Raw genomic sequence first — 8,142 nt, 5'->3', positions numbered from 1 at the left:
AACTTCTCTTCGTCCTTGATGACCCGATAGCAATGGGAGAGGTTGAAGCACTTGCCATTGTGTTGAACCTTGAATGCCTCTAAAGCTTGAAATGCCTACAAAATGTTTCCATGCAAGCATATGGGCAAGTGATAGCAAATGAAGACGTAAAAGGATGATCTTGATGACACAAAAGAGGGCGGATTTCTTGCTATCATGGGGCGGGACTTGACGCTCTCAAGGGTGGCGCAAAACTTGTTGCACTCTTATTGGATCACCGTCCACCGCTTGGAAAAGGAGATCCACCCGCGCGTGCTCACAAATTGGTAAGGTGGAAACTTCTTGCGCTCATGAAACTCTCGGTGCACACGAGTCCAAAAGGTTGAATGCTTTTGCTCGGTGCCCGTCTTTGGGTCTTGTCCAATGTCTCACCAACACTCACAAAGAAGCTTGTCCTCGGCAGCTATGTACGCCTTCGTGTGCTTGCTCTTGCGCTTCGGCTTAGGACCGGCGGCTTGGTTGGCGAGATCGTCCTCGAAAAGGCTCCACTTCGATGTCGCACTCGTCCTCTTCCTCTAGCCCATAGTCGTCCGAAAACTCGTGGTCGAGGGGGAAGCCGTCCAGGTCGATGCCGACCTGACCATGCATGAAGGCCGCCTAATCGGGATCATAGCCACCGGTCGGCGTGAACGCCCCGCGGCTGTCCTGGCTTTGTGTCTCCTCGGGATTGTAGCCAGCGCCCGGCGCACCACCCTCGAAGATGAGGTTTTGCATGTAGTCCTCGTCGACGACGGACGACATTTCCTCGAACAGGTTACGGGCGTCCGGGAGCCCGCCGGCCGGCGTCTGCCGCACGTGTTTCCTTGTGTCGCCGGATGACGAGCCAGCGACCATCGATGTGGTGTTGAGATTGATGGGCGCGGGCGCGAGCGTGGGCGTGGAAGGCGCGACCATGCTCACGTCGAGTGAGCACTCCCCGGAGAGGCGGGAGGCCTGCAGGTAGACGTGGAAGCCGGGGACCGGGTTGCAAGCCGACGCGCGGGGTGAGTCCGGCAACACCATCTGAGGAAACGCCGACGAGCCGGTGCTGGCAGCGGCGACGGCGGCTTGGACGAGGCCGTGCTGGCTAGGGTTTACCCCTAGCATGTAGAGCGCCTCCCTCGTTGTCGCCGTGATGCGGGCGTTAGTGAACTCCTGCTGCGCGGCGGCGGCATGTGCGGCGGCCTCATCCCTCGCGTCTGCGGCGTGCCTCCGACCCTTCCTCTTGGCCGACTCCCTTGCCTGCTGTTTGGGTGTCAGCGCCTTCTTCGGCTTGGTCGCGGCGGCGGTCTTGCGCCGGACCACGCGAGGGAGGCGAGGCCCTCGGCAGCGTCGAGGTCGAGGTCGATGGCGTCCTTCATGGCTGGTTGGGGGCGGGGGCGCGCGTTGGCGAGAGTGTTTTTGGGGAAAATGGAGGGAAATGGTGGTGGCTGCCACCGACCGGCGGGCCCTGGGAGAGGAGTAGGCACGCACGCGCGCGTCCGTCTCGTTTCCACGCCGACGCAAATCCGGCTCAAAATTGGGCCGGGAATGGGTCGCCAGCGGACGAAAAATGGACGTGCGTCCGTTTGGGTCGGCGCGTTGGGCCGCCACTTTTGTCCGCGCCAACCCAAACGGACGCGGGCGGACGAAATGGGTCGCCCCATTGGAGTTGCTCTTACATATATAAACATGTCAAATTTCACATATAAAGAAAAGATAACCATTAAGAGCCTCTATAGCCGGGCGCCCCAAATCGACCTTAAACATTCGTGCAGTCCACCCGGTCATGATTTTTTTGACCCAGACGGGCCCCTCAAATGGGCTTCAAACACCTGGGCTGACCGGCACCCCTCATATCTAGCCCAAATATAGGGCGAATATGGGGGCGTCCGGGCATGCCCGCCACGTCGGTCTGACGACGGGATCCCACGCGAAAACACCCAGAAACCCGGCGGTCCGACGGACGCAGCGTCCGTCGCCACGGTGTGAACGTCGCCTGGCGCCGCTCTGGCTCAGCGCCCAAGACCAAATCCGGCTATTTAAGCCGGCCGGCGTCCCGCAACCCTAACCCATCCACCTCCCCCTCCCCACGCCGCTAGTCCGAGCGCATCCACCTCCTCCCTCTCCCGCTCTGGCGCTCCGCCATGGTCCGGAGCAAGATCACCTACTACACAATGCTGACGCTGGAGCGCCGCTACGAGATCCAGCAGGAGATTCGGGGGAGACAAGCTGCGCGCACCGCCCGCATCGCTGTTGGATCGCCTCCAGACTCGCCGAAACTGGAGGAGGAGGAGTAGCTGGGGGAAGAGGAGAAGGAGATGGCTCCGATGGATGTGGAGGAGGCGAGGAAGGCGGAGCAGCAGGAGCCGGAGCTGCTGGAGCAGGAGCTGTCGGGCTTCAACATGGAGCAGGCGGAGCCGGAGTTCGCCGTTGCTTAGCTCGAGGAGATGGCCGAGCAGCAGGCCATCTGGAGTCCATCCAAGATAAGGCCTATGTGGAGGCCAACCGGGCGTTCCTCCGCCAGGAGCAGGCGGCATTTGATGCGCTCTTCACCGAACTCGACGCTGAGATAGAGGCGAAGGAGCCTGGAACGGAGCAGCTGGAGCCACCGGAACTACAACTGTCGCCCATGCTACCGGAGCCGGGCACGGACATCGTCGACATCTCCGATGATGAGTATGTAGGTGATTGACGTAGCACGTAGGTTTATTTTAGTTTGCATGTCTTTGTATAGATTTGAGAATCTAGTATGAGATGTCCGGATGTAACTGTTGAAATTTGATGCGTGCTCGATCACCGCCCACGCATGCGCATGGGCGTTTGAGGGGCTGGATTTGTCCAGTCCAGCTGTAGATGCTCTAACAGAGGTAAAATAATTGAAATTGACTCCACTTGTAATATATTTCGACAAAAAATTGAAATTTGACAACCTATAGTATCAAATCTGATGCACAAAAAGTATAAAAGGTGGTACAAAAACATAAAACCCTTTCTTGTGCACTACATTACAAATGAAGATAACACATCGATAACTTTTTATGCTCAAGACTGATCGTCTCACAAGCATGTCTGTTATTATTCATTAATTAAATATAACACATGGAGGATTTTGTTCCCTTAAAACAAATGTTTCAAGATGCTACAACCGGAAACTTTTCTTGGCTCAAATGGATTGAGCCCCCTCCAGCTGCACTCAACTTGTAGGATATTTTCTTCGTTTATGTCCATGAAAACAATCATCCATTAAGATCGTTGATGATTGTAAATGACATTTATAATTACTTGATATTTTCATATATAATATCTAAATAATAAACTATTTATAATTTGTATCTTCCATTTACCATCCCCTAATATCAGGTGCAACTGCAGTCTTCTAATTAGAAACACAACAATAAAGTACTAGGCAATTTCATTGAATATGATAATCTACATAACCCAACAATAATGAAGAACATGATATTATTTATATATTGTTCTGCTCTCAGCATGGTAACCACTCCGACAACTATTGCGCATAACTTTGGCCTTTCTTTGTTCATGACAAAATATCACCTCTCAAGGCAATGGTAGGAGTTCCTATTTCTTATGGATGTCACAATTGATATAATATGAATTGCCGACGCGATTGTATTTCCAATCAAGTGGTGCCAAGCCTATACAAATGCAATACTTCTAAAGAACTAATGATCTTGGTATCCATAGATCTATAACAAACAAATCCAAATAATTAGAGGCCTGGATATCAAACATAAGATAGCCCCATGTAAATTACATACATGTAATCCTTGTAAATATTTTTCTTCTAATAAATTAAAGTAGGCTTTCAACCTTCTGTTTTAGATCTCTGATAGGAAATATTGAATCTCAACAGCAAAGATCAAACACATGCTTCCCCGTCTGAGGTATAAATATGTGTAAATTCTTAATTGGTGTGCTTTCAAAATCTTCTAGCTCATAACACCATAATTCCAGTGATTGTGGCACATATGTTTTTTGGATCATATACATAAGCACTTCTTCACCCTACAATATTTTGTAGGGGGTCAGACTGAAAAGAAAAACATACGCCTTTTTACAGAAATTGTAAAGTTAATGAGACTAAAGAAAAAATGAATACCAAATAGTAGAAACAAAGCCGAGACTAAAGAAAAAATGAATACCAAATAGTAGAAACAAAGCAGACATTTAAATGCCTGAGAAAAGCAGGAGATACAAGAAAACCAATCAAAATCCATAGACAAGGGGCTTTAATGCTACAATCACTACTTTGTTGTCTTGTATCAGGCATGCTGCTGCTTTGATGCTCCAATCACTATTTTGTTCTCTTGTATCAGGCATGCTGCTGCTTTGATGCTCCAATCACTATTTTGTTCTCTTGTCTCAGGCATGCTGCTGCTATTGTCACTATTACTGTTAGATTTTTCTAGGCTGCTCCCAACTAATGTACCCAGGATGCCCCCATCTTTTATGTTCATTGTTTCCTTGAAACGGCTTCTGCAATCTCCAGAACTAAATTATTGTGGGGTTAATCAGTTGTAACTTCAAGTTTAGAATCATCACTGCTAAGTTTTTTGCTCCTGTATTGCAGGAGATGCTGAATAAATGGCATTCAAGCATCCATGATCTCGGGACAAAGCAAATCTAGTCAGTTGCTGGATTTATGTATCACTCATTATCATTGAAGAATTAATGAGTCAACACAAGCTATCTAAAGCACGGCAGACCAAAAAGCATGCCATGATTAGGAGGATCTACTTCGGGAAATAGTACACCGAGTGATATGAAATGTATCATCTGCACGGAATGGAAATATGTGTAATGCAAAGTTTTAAACTGAAAACCTACCCGGCTACATTTAAGTGATATTTCTGCATTAAACGTTTCACTGACCAAGGATATCATTTTTATTTATCTCAAACTGAAAGGGACAAAGTAATGCAATATAACAAGAGATATGCATCTTCGGAATCAGCCCTCACAGATATTAACCACTGAGAACAAAACTTACAACTCAGATTTAATTCATTGAAGTAAATGAAAATTCAGGATAACCTTAGCTAGCAGAATCGTAGTATATATATGGCTACCAAATTACTGTACTTAACTCACAAAGGTCTCTATAAAGATGTTCTTTATACTCAGAAAGTAGTTCAGATTAATGAAGCAACAATAAGATAAAACAAATTAAATACGCACAAAATATAAAAGAAGACAAGAAGAATGGGAATACCTCTCGTAGTCGTTAATACGACTCGTTATCAAGAAAATGATTGCGTGAGATTAATTTTTAATCGGTAGAATTACAAGTAATCCCTCCCAGCCATGAGCGGCTCATGTCCCGCCCCCTGTGCACTGCAACGCATCAAAATTGGCTCGTGAGATCGATTACTGTGACTTACCCAATTAATTTCCCCCACGCTGGGGAAAATCGATCAGCTTGCATGCGTGGTTGCATACGTGCACAGCTCGCCGTGTACTACCATACATGCTTGCTCGGAAAGAAATCGAGGTTGTTCTGCATCTTGCCAGAAAGGACTTGGTAAAAGTTGCATCTCTGCATCCAGATATTGCTCCGGTTGGAAACACGCAACGATATATAGATACCTCCACAGAAATACACGCACACACAATTGGATTGCTATAAGAGGCTAACCTTTGTTTCTTTCTTGGCTTTATTTCTTGTAGGGTGTAGATTAAAAGGACCACGTACTTGAGATTGCCAAAGGCTTGAGTCCCGGCTGAAACAGACAAGCAATACATGCACATACATGTCTAGCAGGAGCATGGTCGGTTCAGGCACACACCGGTCGCCGCCCTTTGCTAAGTTGTCGCTGCCATGCCCATGTCCCAGCGCCGTTGCAGACCGGAGAGAGCGTGGTGAGGGATGAGAGAATAACATACATGCATTGCCACCACCGCTGCCGTTAATCTATGACCGCCACAACGCGATAGAGACGATGGAGAGTGCCGCAATGTGGAGGAGCTTGAAGTTGAATAGGACTTCAGCGAAGACGAATCTTGGAGACTGAGCATGGCAACTCGGGCATCGAACACCATTCGGACAACGTTGTCCATGGATGGCAAGCCGCCAATTCCAAAGATGGGAATGGGATACCGACGAGGATGGACGACGGCGTCGGTAGGGTACTCCATGAGAGGGGCGCTAGGGAGGGAGAGGAAGATTTAGATCGGGATGTTTTTACCAACGACACTGGTCATTGGTAAAAGAAGAGGTGTGTGCAGCTATACGGGATTTCTTGGCAGGGAGGACTACGCCGGAAGGTTTCAACTATACAGTTATTGTGATGATTCCCAAGGTGGCCTCACCTGAGATACTCACTTAGTTCCGTCCGATTAGTCTGTGCAACGTACTATATAAGATTACATCAAAAACTTTGGCAAACAGGCTCAAGGAGGTATTGCCGCTGTTGATAGCGGAGGAGCAAAGTGCGTTCGTCCCGGGGAGATTAATCACGGATAACGTGTTGGTGGCTTACGAGTGTGTTCATGCAATTAGGAAAAGGAAGAGGAGGAAACCACTTTGTGCGATTAAGCTTGATATGATGAAGGCCTATGACAGGGTGGAGTGGACCTTTTTGGGCCAGGTGATGACAAAGTATGGCTTCTCTGCTCACTGGAGAGAGATGATCATGAGGTGTGTCAGGACAACAAGTTTCTCGGTGAAGCTAAATGGTGGCCTTTCACACAGATTTCTCCCGTCTAGGGGCCTCCGGCAGGGGGACCCGTTGTCACCATATCTTTTCCTCTTTTGTGTGGAGGGATTCTCAGCTTTGTTGAAACATGCCCAAGAGGAGAAGAAGATCAAGGGTGTCTCGTTTGGGAGCACTGGCCCCACGGTCACTCACTTGCTACTCGCTGATGATAGTATTGTATTCCTGGAAGGGTCCCACGACAACTTTCTTTGCCTCCGTGCTATCTTGCAGGATTATGAGGTGGCCTCCGGACAAAAAGTAAACTTGGAGAAATCGGTTATATTTTTTGGAAATGGGTGTGCTGAGGAGGAAAAGGAGGCTCACAAGCAAACGATGGGCATCTCATCGGAGGCCCTCAGTGAGCGATATTTGGGCCTACCAACTGTGGTAGGGAAATCCAAGGACGGAACATTTAAATATGTCAAAGAGAGTGCTAAGGGGAAAGTTCCAGGTTGGAAGGCCCAGGGTCTATCCAAGATGGCCAGGGAGGTATTGATCAAATCAGGGTTACAGTCTACTCCTACTTTCACCATGAGCTGTTTTCAACTCACCAAAAAAATGTGCGGGAATCTGTCATCTATCTCTTCAAACTTCTGGTGGGGTGAGGCGAATGGTGAGAAAAGAGTATATTGGATTGCATGGGATAAAATGTGCACGAGGAAGCAAGAAGGGGGACTTGGATTCAGGGACCCGGGAGTTTTCAACCAAGCTTTGCTTGCTAAGCAAGCGTGGAGGTTGCTGCAGTTGCCAAACTCATTGTGTGCAAGAGTGCTCAAAGCGAGGTACTATCCAAATAGCTCCATACTCAATGCCACTTGTCCCGATGGGGGGTCCTTCATGTTCAGAAGCATCATTCACGACCGTGAATTACTCTTGGAGGGGCTCATTTGGCGTATTGGAGATGGATCAAGAGTCTGTATTCATCATGACAACTAGATACCACGTAAGGGCAGCCTGAAGCCACTGGGCTAGGTGTTTGTCCCGTGCATAACTAGAGTTGGCGATCTTCTAAATGAAACAAGCTCTGGTTGGGATCGGGAGAAGATGCAGAATATGTTCCCCCCAAGCGAAGCATGCAATATCATGCAAATTACAGTGGGGGGCCGATGGTGGAGGATTACCTCGCATAGAATTATACGAAAGATGGAGTGTTCACGGTTAGATCAGCCTACCATCTAGGTATGGCGCAGAAAAGGGCAAAGACCGGGAGCCCGGGGTCATCATCATCGGTCGCGAACCACAAAGCCTGGATAACCTGTGGGATACGGTGGCGTCGGGTAGAGTGAAAATCCACACATGGCGCTTGATCCGTAATGGATTGGCGGTGGGCTCGGAGCTGCATAGGCGCAAGATCAAACTTGGAGTGTTTTGTGTAGTGTGTGGAAGGGAGGAGACAAACTTACACAGGTTTTGGTGTTGTCCCCAC

The sequence above is a fragment of the Triticum aestivum genome, chromosome 2A, assembly GCF_018294505.1.
Source record: "Triticum aestivum cultivar Chinese Spring chromosome 2A, IWGSC CS RefSeq v2.1, whole genome shotgun sequence".
NCBI classification, from domain to species: domain Eukaryota; kingdom Viridiplantae; phylum Streptophyta; class Magnoliopsida; order Poales; family Poaceae; genus Triticum; species Triticum aestivum.
This window is presented reverse-complemented; position numbering follows the sequence as displayed.